General features: G+C 38.9%; 1 protein-coding gene and 2 long non-coding RNA genes across 4 annotated transcripts in view; all 3 read right to left on the bottom strand.

Annotated features, from left to right (window-relative positions):
- The window catches only part of LOC100742608 (mucin-17), a 381959-nt gene that overhangs the window by 244366 nt on the left and 118120 nt on the right, over positions 1-19473 (bottom strand). The window lies entirely within an intron of this gene.
- The window catches only part of LOC112213886, a 163596-nt gene that overhangs the window by 72289 nt on the left and 71834 nt on the right, over positions 1-19473 (bottom strand). The window lies entirely within an intron of this gene.
- Positions 1270-19473, bottom strand: part of LOC117152428 — a 22730-nt gene continuing 4526 nt past the window's right edge. Inside the window, exons 2-3 of the long non-coding RNA XR_004462812.1 lie at positions 12781-12785; positions 1270-1280 (exon numbers count right to left, since the gene is read on the bottom strand). This is a non-coding gene — a long non-coding RNA (uncharacterized LOC117152428). The remainder of the gene's footprint in view (positions 1281-12780; positions 12786-19473) is intronic.

Below are 19473 nucleotides of genomic sequence, written 5' to 3'. Positions count from 1 at the left end.
CAATAGCGTGATAAAATTATTCGATGGAAATGATTATAAAATTATTACTTTTCATCAACAAAAATAATCCTCTTTTATATTATCAGCAGTACTGCTGAACTAATTCGGATATGAAAAAAGATAGAGCCGACATTTTAATTGATTGATCACTCCAGCCAGAGTAAAATTGACTATTTAAACGACGGATACAACTCGATTGATAACCCACTGTTCCTCAATAAATGTTCAATCTTGATATCCGTTATATATTCATTTTTAACAAAATTTTCCAACAGATATAAGAGTCAAATAAATTCCATTAAAGTCTTGTAATATTTGATACGCAACAGAGAGTCGATGTTTGATAAGAAAATTGTATCTCCATTATATCTAAAGCAGCATTTGGAATAATCGTGTTTGCAAATTATCATACGTTACGCAGGAACTACGGCCGTTTTGCAAAAGTTAACACTAGCGTCGTTTGTTACGGCGAAATTTGTTGCGAATTTGAACGTAACTCGCGTTAAATGGCGCGGCGTAGCTGCGAAATTTTGTCGTCAGGGTATAATTAGAAAGTTCGCGAACGCGAACCTCAGAACTATTAAACTATAGTTAGACTGTCACATATTCGAATCGATAAAAAGTTTGCACGATTGCTAGATTACATGCAACGGTAGCCTACCACGATACTTTACTTTATGACTCGGTTTTATACCTCGAAAAAGGAAAGTAGGAATTTAAGCAAGTTCACTTAATTCCCAACTGGCAACGCGCGTTTAAAGATTTCAACGAGGTTCCGGGGATGTTTCACAATAAAAGAAGAGTAAAATTTTTTTTCTTAAAATTACTTTATTTAACGTCACATCAATGTCGTCCTCTCATATTAGATTTGGTATTTTACAAAATGTACGCAACAAATTGCTTTTCTCGCATCAATATTAATAAAAGATTATTGATGCAATTTAAATAATGTTGTTTACGTGTTTTATGTACTGCATTAAAAATAACCTTCTTTACTAATACCATATTCGATGTCACATTAATCGCAATATTAAATTTCGTAACAATACATTTACGAAATTTTTTATCCCATTTTAAATTAATATCAATGTAAAATTATTGGAGAAATTTCAATAATTTCAGTAATTTCAAGAATTTAAACAAGTGTTGAAAAAGTTTCCCGATTCTACAGTACAAACACTATCTACGTGTACAAACACTATTGCCTTTTCTCTGTCGGAGATCATCCAATTAATCTGGTAAATAATAATGGTAATAGGAATCTCGGCTCATTTTCTCCTCTAGGTCAAAAGAAACTCGCGTTGAATATAGAAACGCTAATTTATGCTAATAGCTAGTTACAAAATCATATTATAAGGAACTTCTTTTTCCTCGTTCATTCACTACGTTATTCACAGACGCAAAAGAAAGGAAGGAGTCATAGGTAAATCTTGATAAATTATATTTCATTAGCGATATAGTGAAATCAAGTATTCAGTTTGTGTAACAAACTTGTAGAAAGACATTGTCAGGATTTATTATCGGTCATTAACCTCCTAGCCGTAAAGATACAAGATCAAAAATGGTATGATAACGTTTAGGTTATTAATCAGGTAAAACGACATAATTTATTACCAAAATTGTATTTCAAACGCAATAATATGCTTGCACAAAGACCCTGATCTCTTTAACACGTCATATATTGAAATGTACGTTAAAATCGCACGTATATTGTGCGTATTATGTCCATTGAATCATTCCTTATGCTGAATTCAAAACAATGAAAATCGTCGTGATATTTGTAAAGGAATTTAATAGAAAATTAATTATTAACTAATTAGCGATAGATAATTTCCATTCGACACGCGTTAGAAAACTAATTATTCGCGGAGCGACTTTTTAAAAGACAAAAGCAAATTAATTCATTTTTATCGATATTCAAAACTCTACCTTAAGGAGAGGTATCTAATTCAAAAAACGATACAAATTAAAGGTACCCATATTCAGACACGCAAAAACGTTTCTGAGAAACACCTACGCTTCACGCTAACGACACGATATTTTCTCCGTCTGATTACAATGAAAATGAAGCAAACACCAAGTAACGAGCGTCCGGGCGTTTTACGGCTGATCGTGACGCGAGAATTCTTTAATTCGATTACTTTCAACACCGACCCGTTAGTCCATAGATCGTCGATCCCTAAGGACCGCCCATGGTGACTGGGATCCACAACATAATTGATGGACCAACGGAGAATTATCTAATGAGGATGCTTAGGCTAAACGAGTAGTCAGTTCCACACTCCGTGAAGATACCTCGAGTCGCTTCCTTATATCGCATCCTTAAGTACCGTCGGCATCCTACTTCAACGTTTTCACCAAGATTTACAATGACGTTCGCGATAATAGCGTACAAGTTCTACGCGTGGAATCGTGCGGTCCCGTCGTTACACACTTCGCGTGCTGACAACGATCCTTTAATTTTACGATTTCTTTCCCGATTCGGTGTTTTCTCGTCTGTTACGTTGTCCATCACGAACCACTATGCCTGTTCGCTATTTTTTGATCGTTACCCGAGATTTAGCGCGCACCGTGCTTCGAGGAAACACCAAGTCGGAAAAGTAAAACACAGAGCTGAGAAAGATTTTCAGATGCTGCTGAGGAAAACTAGATGGAGTTCTCCTACGGATTCGTTAACTCGACGATCGTGTGATCGGATACCATACGTTCTAATTTTTGGAGAAATTTTGGTTCGATTAAGTGGAATTTTTGAATATAATATCAAGTTTATAATAGAAGTCCTAAAATTCTTCATTTCTAGATATAACGAAAAATTTAGAATCATTAAAATGTATAATTTTTAATTAATCATCTGCGTCCTACTATGCACTATCACGCATGTCATCAAAATAAGCGTCAATTCGAATGCATGAAATTTATACTGTAAACATGTTGGCAGCTCGAAATTAGACGAGTTGAAAGATTCACAAAGCTAGCGCCGTTATGAACAGCTTTAATTAGAACCTTCGATAAATCATTAGAGATTATTTTAATTTTCAAAATTTAATATACTCGCACGTAGCAACAACACTCTAAATACTTTAACCTATCCATTTATAACAAATATTATACAATAATCATGAGCGTAATTATAATTAGTGAAAAATTCACTCGTCCTGAAATACGTACAAAACGATTTAATTCCAGAAAAATTCGATACAACGATGTAACATTAGTCCAAAGACTGGGCTCGATAAGAAAGTTAAACAATTCTAAAACCGATGAATATTTGTAACACCTACTAAAGGAAAACATTACATATCGTACGTATTATGCACCATTAAGCACCGCAAGTATCCAAAAAATATTAATCTGAAAATAGATTACGAGAAGGAATGCATAGGTAAGGCTATGCGCGTTATAATTGAGTGTTCCGGTTCATCGACTTCGCGATTTTCCACTTAACAAACGAACGACGTTCGAAATCCAGTTTGTTTGATTTGCTCGTAGAACTTGAATGAGCGGTCAGTGATAATTTCGCGGAGAATTTACTGCTGCACTAGCGAGTACATATATCGTATAACAGTTACTCTGTAACAATTTATTGCGACATTGGGTTACATTCGTTTCGCTTTTATGACGACAGTAGCCGCGTAACGAGACCGTGATCAAGCATTCGGGTCAGAGAGCAAAGAGAATAACTTATCTAACGGTGTTTATAGTTAAACCGTATTTCTCGTTCTAGCGTGTAGACGTAGGCGATACTATAAAATCCCGCTTAGGTCCCGTTCATTAAACGAGATTTAGTTTATGAATTACGCGTCGCGATACAACCGGGGCGGTCGGATCGGTTAACAAGATTAATAATGGAATATCCATTCTAGTTGAAGCACTAATGTCCGTAATGGATAATTAATGTTCAATACTATCTTTCAACGGTATAACGTCTCTGGTCATCGATCATCCTTTTATTTTGATAACACGGTTTGTTTCACCGTGTAGCGGCCAACGTTCCGAATATGCGGGGACCACCGGTGCGAGTTATGCTGCCTGATATTTATTATTAAATTATCTGCGAATGACACTTGAAACCGCCACGCTGTTCCATGATTCCCCCTATGCTAAAACGCTTGTCACTTTCGTAAATAGTTTCCGAATTACAGAAAATACCATTTTCGTGGTTATCGCTTTCATAAGTTTCGAATACACGTATTTCAAAATATTTGCCGATAGATACTGAAACAAGCGAAAATCAATGCAGCATCCCCTCCGATTTATCGAAAGAAAAGAAAGAAGAAAAAAGTTAAAGTTTGGAGAAAGTTGAAAATGAATCGATCGTTGCTTAAAAAATTCACCGCTCGCTTAAAACAATTCTCGAAGCAAACGCGAGAAGAAATAGGACAAAGAACTCACCAGAGTGATTCGACATAGGAAGATTGATTTTTCAACGAATGCTCGGCACTCGCCGGTCAATCCGAGCTACGTGAACGGTCCTGAAAGGTCGTCTAACGAAGTTACGAGGGATATCGAGGATTAGGCGAAGAGCTAAGCAGTTCTGCCGAAAGACGAGTCGCCACCAGACTAGATTGTTCGTGCGAGCGTGGTGCTACAAGGGGAAACGAATGAAGTGGACAGAAGAAAGGGAAGGGGAGGGAAGGCGAACCGATCCAATTATACCCCCCTACAATAGGATTAGCCCCTGTCTCGACGACCTTCGTGTCCTCGATCCTAACCTCAATAACAAAAAGTCGGTATGCGTGTCGAACAGCTGGAAGGCGAGGCAACGCCTTATCATCCTGTCTACTGGCTGCCATTACGTCCTTGATCTCCTATCGGGGCATTAGCCGGTGATCGATCGTCGCGAGGGAGGCAAATCAGCTTCTTGATTTCGTGGCCCGCCTCGTCACCTTTTTCGGTGATCCTCTTAACTAGTTTCCTCTTCGCTACCGAATCCAAGCCGCTCCACGAATTACGAGATAAACGATCGGAACACGGTCGAGCGTTTCTTTCAAACGTCGAATTAACAGGGCAAATACGATTTGGATAACGCGAAACCGGCGATTTGCCAAGGGAATCGACGGATCGATTTGAAAGCTTCTGAGAGATTTTTCTGATCGGAGGGAGATTAATATTTCGTGCTCCCAGGGATACGGTAATCTTGACGAAGCGAAAGGTGTTTCTGATTGAATCGGGATCAAAGGGAAGCTCGTTTTATGGTCGAGTTTCTTGATTGATGATAACCTAGGGGAGTGAAGGATGAAGACTATGCTTGGCTGATTGTTTCAATATTTCACGCGATTCCTTGTTATTCGATAGATTTTGATTCACTGAATTTCTTGCGTTTAAGACAACCGGCGTTTAGCGTTATATTAATGAAACGTCTTATTTGTATCTTTCCTTTTTCAGGTGATTTAATACTATTGTATTGCATCGTTTAACGCCGTGTAATATTTCTGTCATCTCTACGTTATAACTTTGTTCATTTTGAAGAAACAATATTTGATATAGTACAATAATAATAAGAACAAAAGCATAATAGTATATTTAATATAAATTATACATTTAAAGCATTATGTGACAATATTTTTGAAATGATGGAAATACGTTTTGCGTTTGTTATTACGTAGGCGAATTTGCGTAAAGCATTTCTCTTGATTATTTAATATTTATCTATACAGCAATGTATCGCTCTTTATTATTATGTAATAAAATAAATTCTTTATTATCATCACCAAGTTGACTAATAATTTAATAAACATTCAGTAGCTGACTCGGTATATACCATTTAATCCATGAAATATTCACAGAAGCACGCGTTCATAATTTACGACTGTAAAGCACAACGTTATCAATTTTTAACCAGGGATAAATTACATAAAGATTCAAGTAAGCAGCAATCTAAATACGATGTGATATTCATGTATTTAAAATTATCCAATTTTGGGCGGGGAGAGCGGACGAAGAAAATACGAATTTTGACAGGAGACGATAAAAGTAAGTAGGCGCGATATCGGAATCCATTATTTATAAACGAGTCAATCTTGTCGACAAAAGCAGCTTTCCCTCGAAACAGACCGGGACGGATCCCGGGGATCGAAAAACGTGCGCGAATACTCGGTGATATTCGGGACTGAATTTTTCAGATAGGGCGAGGAAAAGGATCCGCAGGGAGAAAGAAGAAGGTAAGGAGGAAGACTTTAATCTTCTCTCGTGAACGACGGGAAACCTCAATCCCTTTTCGTGCCCTTCAATCCCGTGGCTTGTCACACCGAGCCGCGTGATTCGAGACATGTTAGAAGGGGGCAAAAGAAGCCACTCCGACAGATGTTCCGCTCCGCTCGAGAGCCACTCGAGAAGAACTGGTAGCCATTTTAATGCCAATGCCAATGCCTCCTTCGGTCGTCTCTCGAACGGAAAACAAACGTAAAAATAATCGTTCGGCATAATGCGATCCCTGGGACGATCAAACGGCATAAATAAACCTCTCGCTCGATGCTGCTCCATCTCACCGTATCGACCTGCCACTTAAATTCAATATTACCTGGAAATTTAATTAACCGAACGTCTCCGTACTCCGGTTGTATCGATGCCCCGTCCATGCTTCAACTCTTTATTACTAATAAACGATTTGCGATATTCGTGCCGATTGAACAGCAACCACCGAAGAAAAAATAACAGCGTCTGATACCGTGATCTCGAATTTGTGGAAATTCTTACGTTGCGATACGCCGATATACTATATAAGTGTATAATGTAACAAGATATCAAGCGGTATAAAAAGTTAAACAATTATAGGGAAAATTCCAGCGTCTCGAAAAAGTCTGCGAAAAAAGTTGCGAAACTGTGATGGTGTCAATCAAAGGATCAAGGTTCACGGACGCGATATCGCGGTTACTTTTTGGGACGATTCCAAATAGAAACGTCACTCTTTTAAGCAACGATTTCAATAAATTATAGTATATCGGAACGAAATTTAGCGAACTTTTGAAGTTCTTGGGTAGTTTCGACAAAGATGGAGTTTCAGGCATACATTTGTTTCAAAATTCATCTCCACGCTGATCTTTTATACACGAGCTGTTCAGAGGCAACACTGACCAACGTCGTAAATTAAATAGTAGAAAGATATTATGAATATTATTTTTTATAATTCAGCGTAGAACTTGTGGTTATTTGTACTATCTCCTTACAGTGAGTGAATTTGTGGAATTTTTTGAAAAATTGATTATTAGTTATGTATCTATAAAATACAGACATATAGGTACAAGAGAAATGATGTTGATTATGTAGTTTGAATACCCAGACTCGTATTACCGTATGTGTAACTTGCTTCAATGTTAGATAATGTCCTAATACTTCTTTTAAGTATTCGATAATATTCAGCGAAGTAAACTCATTTGGCTGTATAAATATCAACATCTTAACTCTCCCTTCCATACGCAATTCGTTAACCAAATAAACTTCCGCGTTATCAACGACAAAACGTTATTCGAAAAGCTTCTCGAAACATCTTCGTTATACAAAACGAAAGGAACTAATGATCATCAAATAGTGAAAGATTACAAGACGCACCCTCGATGCTTAAAATTTATCTCGCGGGCTGTGCAGCCGTATATTTTAATTTTAAATACCGACAGCACCCTCGAAGACGGTCGAATCGAAGGGAGGAAAGCGACGTTTCAGAAAGAGAAAACAAAGGGGACTGTTGGCAGTTACGTGAAGAGTAGAGACGCTATTGGTTGGTTGGTAGCCGAAGCAGCAGCAACCGTAGACCTGTTATTAAGGTCAATGGGCTTAAAATATTTTAACCGTCATGGTCTTTATGGCATGGCCACTCTCGCGGACGCGCAAATATCCACCTTTCGACCGACTGCTCTTCTTCTCGCCACCTTTTTCTTTCGGCTGTTTCTGCACAGGCCGCGACTCTTCCCTTCGTCCACCTGCATCCTCGTCGACCAATGCGTCTCTTGTTCTTCCGCCAAACGGCGCTCATCGATCTTTGAAGCCACTCTTTGCGGTAATTGCACGTAATCACACCCGTGGTCATTATGAGAACGACTCGGCAGATGCGTACTTTTTTTCTCTTTTCCTTCTTCCTGTACGCTTCCTCTCTCGCCCTTTCTCTCCCCTTGTCACCCGTTTTCGTCTTGCGCCGCGTCCCTACGATACGCTGCTTCGCTTCGGGAATGTTTCCGGTCACGAAGTGAGAGATTCACCAGGTATGCCGATCCTCTTTAATGTGTTCATCTCGGAAAGTGGCGAGCAATTTGCTTCTGGCAAATTGTTTAGACAGCTTCCCTTTTTTTTTGTAGATACATTAAGGAAGAGAGGGATGTTGTTTATACATGGAAGGGTTGAGTGGTTTTCGTTGGGCAGGAATATGGATATTAGTTTCCTACGGAAATAATATGTTAATCGTTCCATTCTCAAATTAAGTAACACACCATGCAAGAAAGAGGAGTATACGTTTCGCGCAATTTCTCGATAAATTGTTCAATTTTTTCGAAGCGCCAAGTTATTGCGCGATATACTCTAATACGCAAATTCCTAGAAGTGGAAAAAACATAACTCTAGTATACAATAAATAAATTTGTTTAGTATTTTTCAACCTATTAACGTCAGATAAGAGATACCACAAACATGTTGATATTTGGAGTTGTTTACAAATGGAATAAAACTTATCTATAATTCTATGATTAGCTTCTACTGACAGTAATAGTTTGTGCGCTTTATATTACCACTTCTACGTATATAGTCGTGCGACTACTATCAATGTAGGAACAATCAGATTGAAACAAAGTTAGAAGAAATACTGTCATAAACTAACACATTCAATGCGTACAGCTACGCGTTTCTTCCAATATCAAATACAATCGGACGAACATATTTCTATCACAGAGTACCACACGAACAGCCAATAGGAATTCGAAACGTAAAATCTAGTACTCGTTAAAGCCATCCATCCCTTCCGCAAAGAAATGCAAATGACACGCCGCAGCATGAAGAAGAACGTAATGGCACGTTTCCATTTACCCTCAATTAAATGATTACAATGCGTTTGCCATTCGCGTCGCGGTTCTCTGACATTCCTCCTCAACGCTGTTCGATTATACGTCGAGGAATAAACTCGTTCGCCTCGTCATTATCTTTTCCTTCCACTCTAGCGAACGTCCACCCTTCATTTACCAAGTTATTCGTTTTTCCCGAAGCTCGTAGGCTTCCCTAATGGAAGGATTAATAAATCGACAAATTGCTATATCCCATGTAATCGTCGGCGACGTCGTTACAACGAGAAAACAGCTGGGCAGGTGCGTGCTTTTCTTTTTCGCTTCTTCTCGCCACGCGGATTCCGCGCCGGAGTCTCTCGTTCGAAGTCGAATAATCCGCAGGAAACGGACAACCGCCGGTAGAAAAACGAGATCGAGGCAGCCAAGTCGTTCCTTTCGCAGGAATGTAGCTCGATCCTTTCGAACGAAACCACCGAACGATCAACGAATCAGAAAAGCGTCAGTTCATCATAAAATCCTTATACCGTGATTAGCTAAATGCGCCATAACCAGATACGAAATTACCATATAATATCATACGGTCGACACTCGTGAAATACAACGACGAGCAGGCACCGAAGAAAATGTAATAGCGAGCAAACGATGGACGTTCGTCTTAAATTTCACGTTAATCTTCGAACGCGTCCTACGGCCGATGGAGTGTCGCAGGGAATTTCAAATTTTAAACGAGCCACACGACCTGCACAAGGATTTATAACGTATGTATATCGGTTGATACGTTCTACGTTATTAGCCGTCGTTAATTGGCCGGAAATTTTAACTTCGGAAAAGCTTTCGTTGAAAGCGAGGCGAACGATTATTGCTTCTGGCGCGCGTGAATGTGCGGTTGCACTTTTAACTCGGCTACGGGCGTTGAATTTTGATCGATCCAATCGTGATCTCGTTCGAAGAGAAGGAAACACTTTAAAGAAATAATTCTAAGGGAAGAAATAGACGATCGAGTTAAAAATGATGCAAAAGCTTTAGGAAGAAAACTGCACTGTTTTATAAAGTGAGCAAAGATTTTAGCAAGCAACATGTATATTAAAAAGTGTAACAATTTTGGTATTTGATCTAAAAACAAAAATAAAATGAAAAATGTAATTACAAACCAATGAAATAAATCGGATTAAATACAAAGAAGCTTTCTACTTCTATTTCGGTTCGATTAAATAATTTCTATCAATTGATATTAATTCCATAGAAAGTTCTGAGTGTAATATAATTCTATTCCACAAATTCTATTTCCTCTTAAACAGATAAACCCTATCGTCAATGTATCATTATCAATGTGTTCATATTATCTATACCCATTAATCTACGATTTTATTAACATCTCGAAGCCCATAAACTTCTCAACACTTTTACCTCTCATCCTTTAAGCAATCAAATAATAAAGAAACGACCAACGATCTGGTTCCAAACTTATATCAGCCACATCGTCAAAGAATTCGCCACTTTTACACAATTTTACAACTAGAAAATAGCAGTAACAATAACGTATATAGTTTATAACGTATAAAAGCGTACAACGTATCATATCGTACATTTGCTAAATATCAACCAATATGTTAGGAATATCAGGAACAATAGAATATTCACAGATGGACGGAGCACAAGGTAGGCTTGTTAGAAGCGGCGACAATTAATTCGCCGCAGATTATTACGTCCGAGAGCAATTGGTATCTACGTTATAGGTATATAGCGTCTCCTGGCACGGTTACTGTCTCGCTGGCAGATTAATTATTATCGGCTGGGATTATTACGGTGCTCCAATGGGTGGTCGGCCCTAACCGTGGTACGAACATCGCTCACGCGTTGTTTGATGCTGTTCGACACCATTAACGAGCACGCCGAGCGCGATGCGTATCGCCGATTCGCGCACAGGGCAGGTGGAACCACCCGAATAGAGGCGGAAGACCGATCAACGTGCAACGCGTGCGTGCCGTGCAACCGATCTCACAAAAAGAGTTTACGACGCCGCGGCCCAATAAGTGAAACTTCCAACGAATAATAAGATATGCTAATGAACTTCGGGCTTAAAAATTACGGCCAGCACCTTGTTTCCTGAGCTTTTTTCTATGCCACATCGGCATGCAGACAGAATCGTAAATCGCTACGTGTGTAACAATAAACAGTTTCATACGTGCGCAATCGCGTGACGCGACAGAAACGAATTAACCACCGAGACACGGCTCGATTCGATAAGCCGCCATGAATTTATCATTTACGTGTGCTATCCTCCTTTTTTTATTTTCACATGCCGAAGGTTTTGGCGAACAAGTGCGACTAAATTCTGCACGTGACTATGAAGTTTCCGTGGAAATCTTACTAGCGATTTTGGGGGGAAAAACAATTACTTAGGTCTAAATCTGGATAAAATAGTTTTGACTGCTTTATAAGCAATTTGTGAAATGTAAAATGGTTTTATAAAGAATTGAAGTCTACCTTATCGAGATTTGAATTTACTCAACCAGTTTTCCTTTCTCGGTAGTAAGTAACCACGTACCTGCAGTCATTAATTTCTACACTTTGATAAAATTCATATGTTGTAACCACAAATCTAGCAATGTGTTTAGAATGTTAAGAACGACATACTGTAGGTATATAACATTTATGACATGCAATTTCTCATCTTACAGGGGTCGAGTATTAGTTTCACGAGATTCAGCTTTTTCAAATGTCGAAGTAAGTACATACAAATTATACGAAGTATTTATATTCTCAAACTGTCAGACTCCACAGGTTCTAATTCCAGCGTTCGAAACCAGTTTGAATAATGTAAATAGGTAATGCATTCTGTAAATACAGGAAATGAAACAGCATTTCTTATTGATAGTAATCGAATTCCACCAAGTAAAACTGTTATATTGCAATTGATTCCAATTGGATTCCTTCTAAATATATTTACATATGTATATTGAGCTTCGTATCATCGTATAGAAAACGTGATCAGCAGAATTTACAGCTTCTATTAGCGAAATTTTTATTGTGACCAACTTTGGAATATTTAATTATGTTCGATCAATCCAGTTCTGCGTTGTTCGTAATCGCGTATGTTTGCTTTAAAAATAAGAAGTTTCAGTTAGAGCGATTTAAATAATTTAAACACGGTGTGTACCTACGTCCAGAGAAATTGGACGGAAAATAACTTAAAAGTAGGAATAAAATGTTTTAAGCGACGTTACACGTTCGATAATTTAATCTTATAAATGACGATGACGTAGAAAATCCTGCTGGAATAAACGAACGAACATTATATGCGATGTTTGTAATGGTGTTAGAGATAGTCAAGAGATTCAGAGGTAGTTTAAGAATCTGCGCATAAAAAGTGTACTAAGAGAGAGAACGTCGTTATTACATCCGTTAACTTACGTTAAACTTCTATTTCGTTCTAAGATAAAGATTTCCTTTCAAACAGATTAAAGTTAATGAAACAACGTTCAAGAGTAGCTCTGTGTAACTCTGTCTAAAATTATACACACATTACACCAGTCCTTAATAATCACATCTATTTCGTTCAATCAGCCATACATATAAAAGATGCTTAGTTTGCGTACGAAGATCACGTGGAAGAAACATGATAGATCATTTTTGCTGGTTTCCTGATCTTGACGCGAATTTGTTTACATAACTACTGACATAATTGAAAAGAAGAATAACCCTGCTCATTTAGAAACATATCTTTCAAAAATAAACTGACAAATTCCGATAATGAATGATTATATAACTACGTGTGTATTCATTTATCTACGACTTTATCTTAAGATGGTTCCATTGACAATAAAGTCACATTGACAAGAAACCTGTTGTTAATCAACAATATAACCAACTTCGTCAAAATCGATATGTTTAAAATATCCAAATGATTGGAAAAGACGTATATATAACTTCGACATGAAATAAAAAGAGGATTTTAATCGAACGACATTACTTGCGAATATATTGAATTTTAATACTGTTCCCTTATAACGCACACAGAACGTCACATACACGTTTTTTCCTATGGTTTTCATATGGAATATCGTACTTATATAACTTCTCCGGTCTGCGACGTTTTTCTTCATTATCGTTGACGAAGGTCCAGAAAGGGGCAACGAGAATCGCGGGGACGGCGAAACAATTAAGGAAGCTCGTTAATGAACAGAATTGTCGGTCGGGCCGCGGATCGTTTCGCATGTAACCGAAAGGAAAACAGGATAAAGCGACTGCTAAATGGGCCAATTATACGCGGGAACGACGAGGGTGCGAAAAGTGGGCTCCACGGGCAGCTAATGTCGGCGGCATCCCATAGAACAGCAGCTACGGGGACGGTTTTCCGCAAGACCGCGTCAGCCATGCCAGCTTCTTGCCGAGTTTTCGACACTGAAAACTTTGGCCTGACATTTACCGCGCACCCCGGGTCTCCTTCGCCATCGTGGGATCCGGTAACTCGATTTCAGACCCCTTGGAACACGCGCATGCAAATACCGAACTTACCAGGTAAACGCGATACTATTTTAATTACTAAGTTGTCGGACGGGCCGCCCTGCCTTGGGACCTTCTTAATCCGAGTTATCTCAAGCGTAATTTGCGATATTAAAACATCAGTTTTCCTACGATTTAACAGGATACCTTGCCAATTAAACCGTAGCTTTGGCTGGGTTTTCACCGATCGAAAGACAAATGTTTGCGAAGGCATTTTAACTCTTGACTTAGTGTCATGAAGTAGCAATTTCGGACGTTATAATTTTCCCCTGCACATTAATCGTTGAGATTTAACAACGTTGAGATTTAAAATTGCAGATTTGTATTTTTTATTTAGATATTTCGATACCTTAGCGAGAAATTAACTTAGGTATTTTTATATCAGCTGCGGAGTTAATGGGTTAATTAAGTTAGACGTATATTGGATATAACGGTTCAAACTCCAGGTTGAAAATTACTACGTTGATTCTGAAATAGCTCTTGAGATACGATTGGTTTTCTACAAGTGTTCTGGAAAAGTGTTTTTCCTTTTGTAGATATCCTTCGCAAACGCTAAAATTCTCTTAAAACTTCAAATAGAACGAATTGCTTCTACATTTATTCGTACTTTCGTAGAAAACAGATGTTTAATTATGTGTAAACGTAACATATTTAGTAATTTCGATTATTATACAATAGATTCCACTTAGAATTGGCATGAAGTCGACGTTTCAACAACGGTATACGCTGTCTAAAATGGAATAAGCGAAAATATTTTCGTTCAAAACGGTTATAGCGCCACATGGTTTAGCGTAAAAGTTTCACGCACACCAAGAAGAATCTTTATACGTAGAACTGTTATTAACAACTTCTTAAATACTTCAGGTATTTATATAAAGAAAATTTTGCCTGATTTCGATTGATACATCTTTATTATTCGAAAATAAGTCATCCAAGATAACTTTAAGCATCGCAACTGTATTAAGGAAATTACAGGAATCATGAGATTAATTGTTCGAGATCTTATACGCTTAATCGAGGCAAGGATAATTAAACTGATTAATGAGATTGATAGTTAGCGAAGATTTATTCGAACATGTATGCTAATCTCTTTATCGCCAAGTAATCAAGAATATACTTTAAAACATCGTTCGTATAAACGCTTGACATACTCATTCAAGTGAAATCAATATATCAATGTGAATTTTTTAAATTCATGTTCATCCGCCGGTGCATAAAGAAAAATCTAACCTCTGTAGATAATAACTTGTTTAATCGAATTTTCCCAGTTAGTAAAACATTACTAACAAATTCAACAAATTACATTTTAAACGTTTCGGAATAGCTACCTCGCGAAATAGTTCGCGCGAAAATCTCGGAAAACCACTTTGCGTTTATTCTTAGACAAGCGATGCGTTTGGAAAATACGCGATAATCGCTCTGTTTGAAATTACAGCCACTCAACATTATTGCTTCCTTCCATTCCTTGACGAAAAAAGGAAATCATACGAAGGAACGCGTCGATATCCACAAGGGCAACGTTGCGTTTAATCGTTGCTCGATTAAAAAGGAAGAAAGAAAAACAAAAACGAAAAAGAAAAAATGCAACAAGTGTAACTCTTATCTGGTACGCTCCAATTTTCTCGTAATTGCCTGCGAAGAAAAAAATTATCAGGAGGATCTCGGGAAGCGATCACGGAGCGTCTCACCGGCTGCGACGCGAATATTTGAAAATTTCATCGATTCGTAATCGCTTCATCGAAAGGCTGCTCTGGCCCAGTGCCTCCATCCTGGCCGAGCAATCAACGAACGCTTCTTTCCCGGGTGGTACAGCCGATCGGACTAGCATTATAAAACAAGCAGAGAGGCTCGCGTGTGAGCTTCGTTCAACAGCGGCATCCCGGCATCGTGACAAGCCCTGGGCGTTGATCGTCCGCCAGAAAACCAGTTCCCAGCTCTACTGGTTTTCTGTGTCGACTCTCTCCGTTTTACAAAGATACGTGGCCGAAGCGCTCACGCGTACCTTTCGAAATGTAGGGGAAACCCGTATAAAACCGTAGACCGGGGTAAAACCGTATATCATCCTATCTGCGTATTAATTCAAAAACACTGGCAGCCATTTGGTAATTACTTTTCATCGCGTTTAAGTGTTTGTCGATAGAAATTTATTACAAAATACATTGATTTGAATATTTATCATAGGAAACTTTCATATATACGTATATAATTTTATAATTTCACTAATACTGGAATGGCATGTATATAAATGTCACGATCACATTGGTAGTTTAAACCAATTGGAATATCTGCTTTCATAGAAGCTACGAAACGTTTGAGTCTCTGCAAATGTGCATTTAGTAAAAGAAATTAGTACCTATACAGACGGATACTAATTACCTATCATTATCTATGTAAATAGGTTTGCAGAGACTGTAGCAGATGGGACAGCATTCACCTGAAACAGGTAACAGCTGTTAAAGATAGTACCATTGAATATTGAAGGTTCATTAATATAACGGATAACCGACTACCTAACTGACTTTTGTGATCTATGTTAAATACATGTATGGGTCGCATTAAATATATCGTGGCTTCCATATACATTTCCAGATTTGCTTCAAACTTTACCAACGTGATTATGATAGCTGTATCTTCCTTCAATACCAGTGAAATTTCGATATGTTTTTTATAAAGTAGATAAAAAATTCTTACCAGTAAAAACTATGACTAACGATGCACTTGCGCGATACATCTCGCCGTTTATCACGTAACAAATTGAATCACAACGAACTGAACGGTCTATTTCGTAAACGTACATTGTCGAAAAATGCTTGGTAACCAAATTTGGCGAATTTCAAGGTAAATTATTGAACTGGTCCGAGATGTCATTCTGATTCAAATAATCCCACCTTACCCTACCTGTATGGAAACCTGTATGTATGGAAGACGCGCGTCGCGTTGCGTCGCACGAAGATCGACCGGACCGATCAGATTCTCCACGACTTTATTGGGCTACCAGTTATTATGATAATGCCGTTTCGACGGAACCTCGAAAAGGCAGAAACGTGAACGGGAGAAGAAAAGGATCGAAAGATGGAGAAGGAGAGAAACGAACCGGATCGGTGCTCTTCAGATGCAACCGCTTCGACGATATTCAAATCGTGACGAAATCCACGCGAGGAGGGTTCTCAAGAGACACGCTCGACGCGGTCACGGCCGCTGATTTACGATAAAGGTGAACGGTGGCCCGAATGGTGCAAATTAGGAGTCATAAGTCATCATTTAGGTATCCGATGCATAGTCTGACAGCGTGCAGGTAGTCGGCAGCAAAGCGTCGCGATATCGATGGTTCACGAGGCGAACAGCGAGAAAATTGCATCCTGAAATGCGCGTACGAGAGTAATTTTCGTCCATTCGACCGACTCGGAAGGATTCTGCCGGCGGTTTTCACCGAGCTAACGACCTGACGTCTGCGCTTCGAAATGGAAATGGAATGCAAATCGGATTCATTGCATTTGGAAATTGATGAGTCTCTCGCTTCCTTGAAAGCAGACGCGCTGCTCGCGAACGAAAACTCGAACGTTCGTTCTCTATGCAGCTATTCGATTAATAGGAACGAGCATCGCAGTTCATGCGAATACTTTGCGTCACGCACGACGGTTAATAGAAAAGACAGTTTCCTTTTACTCGTATGACGATGCAGCTACTATTTCAAGAACTTTAGACTTTCATGGCCTGAATTTCATCTTCGTATTGCACTTTAACGCTTGCGGAATATTCTTTCTATATAATTTTCATCGAAAATAAATTAATTTGTCGTTCGGTTAATTAGTAACTCGCTAAAATACACTGTTTGCGTAACTCGTTTCAACCATGTAATTGTATTTTCGCTAATAGAAAATTGTGTCTGTCGGTAGAATTATATTCATCTACCTTGATACCCGGAGATTAAATTTAACGAAGTGTAAACGTCGTTTCGCAAATTCAATTCGAGATTTGAAATGAAACGGCCGCGACGACTCTCGAATTAAACTGCGACGATGATCCAGTGACCTCGGGATTCGTAGACTGTGACGCGTATGCAGTTTCAGCCATGAAAGAGCTCCATTCTCGATTTCCTTCGTTCCATTAAAACGCGATTACAGGATTTCGCGCAAGAAGGAAACACGAAGAAGAAAACGATTTCCCTAGCACGCGTATTCTATGCACATCAACGTGCTGTATTCATCAAACCACTATTACGATCAAATTCGAGCTGCTAATGTCAGAAATTTCGATCGAGGAATTTGAAACGGAGAAACTAACGAAGATAGAGGTATATTCTAATTTGAATTTTAATTCCATTCTACTCAGCCACAACAATGTAAATTACGGAACGAACGTGTTCTACTCGACTGATATTCAACTGGAATCGCGGCGAAGCGGAAAATGAAATTATCGCGAAGGATGGAGAGCGGTAGGTGCGATCGATCGCGGGAATCTCGAAAATTGGCGAATCGGACTTTAATGACACTATTAGAATCCCTGAATTCGCATTCTGGGTCACGTGTCGTAGTTTCAAAGGTGAAAGGGCTCGAGAGGCTTCATCGTATAGCTCTATTAGAAACACGCGATTACAGGCTTCCTTCTCTAAAGGAGAGAGAACCGAGCAAGAGAATTAGGCCGCTGAGATCGTTGGGTATGTTGTCGGACGGGTTATCTTACAAATGTTCGGTCGAAAACCTGCTCGGGTAGGTTACAGACGTGTTTCTGTAACGTCGAGCCACGAATTCCTGCCTCACACGGCGCCGTATCTTTCTTCCCTTATAGGGACAATCGAAACTTTCGGCTGCTCCACAACGAAACGCGTTACTCGCCATTCCACTCTGTTATTGCGTGATCCACCGATATGTGGAATTACTTTTGACCTTGATCTTTATTGCATTCAGACATGCTACGGAAGATACCAAAGAAACATATTTTTAGAAGTATGAACTTCGACACTGTGCGACGTAGAAAAATTTATCGTATGAAAATATAGACGTGGAGCGATCTTTCTTTTTTCTAGTTTTCCGACCAATGTTTGGTGTAATGGATCGATGCGTTGAATCGATGGAGCGACGTAAATCAAGTTGAAATTAGTTTTGCCGCATATCGTAGCAATTTAGACAAAGTCGAAGTAACGTAATTTTGCGAGTAAAGTTAAGTAGAAAAATACTGGCTGTTACGTAAACTTCGATATGTAATACTCGAAAAAGTTGCGTAAGTTAACGTATGTCCAAACGTGGCGCTATAATAACGATTTATATAGTTCCATATTTTTACAATTGCGCAAATTGCATAAGATAATGTAAGCACAAAGGTGGATATATTCACTGCCAGTCAAAAACATGTTAAGAAAACAGAAAGACCGAACGTCTTACAGAACATTTGTATAAGCTTTCTCACGCCATTTACTCGGACAATAACTTCGCTTTAAAAAAAAAAAAAAAGATTTCGTATTCTTGACGAGAGTACAACGTTCGCAGTAACGTGTTTCTAGCGACCAGTTTATACGTTTTCAAGAAATCAAAAGAGAAACAGAAATTTCAACGCTTTAGCAACGACTATGTAGTTGCACAGCAGGGTTGAAAAAGAAAACGACAATATTTACAAGCAATTAACAGAGCTAACAGTCGCACGTGCGTCTAAGTGCATCCACATCGTGTCAGACTATGCAGAAATCATGCTCGGTTATTTCTTCGCTTAGCTACAACGCGCTGCTGATGTCTACGTTTCGGTTCATAAAGCGCACACCGTGACAACATTGTGGCCGATTTGCATGTCGTTCCTCCGTAATCCGACTTGACAAGCAAAAGTCAACGATAAGAGTAAAGAAGCTTGCAAACACGCGTCCCGGCCTAACCGGCTAGTACATCCTACTCCAGATTCCACCTCGAATCGTCATTCGTCCAAAGCATTCCTCGAGCCACTTCAAAAGCAAGACAATCGTTTATTACATCCTCACGGCGAAGCCGTGGCTCGT

This window comes from Bombus impatiens, unplaced genomic scaffold, assembly GCF_000188095.3.
Source record: "Bombus impatiens unplaced genomic scaffold, BIMP_2.2 scf_1666, whole genome shotgun sequence".
In the NCBI taxonomy this organism is placed as follows: domain Eukaryota; kingdom Metazoa; phylum Arthropoda; class Insecta; order Hymenoptera; family Apidae; genus Bombus; species Bombus impatiens.
The sequence above is the reverse complement of the archived record's forward strand: the minus strand, read 5'-3'. Positions and strand labels throughout refer to the sequence as shown.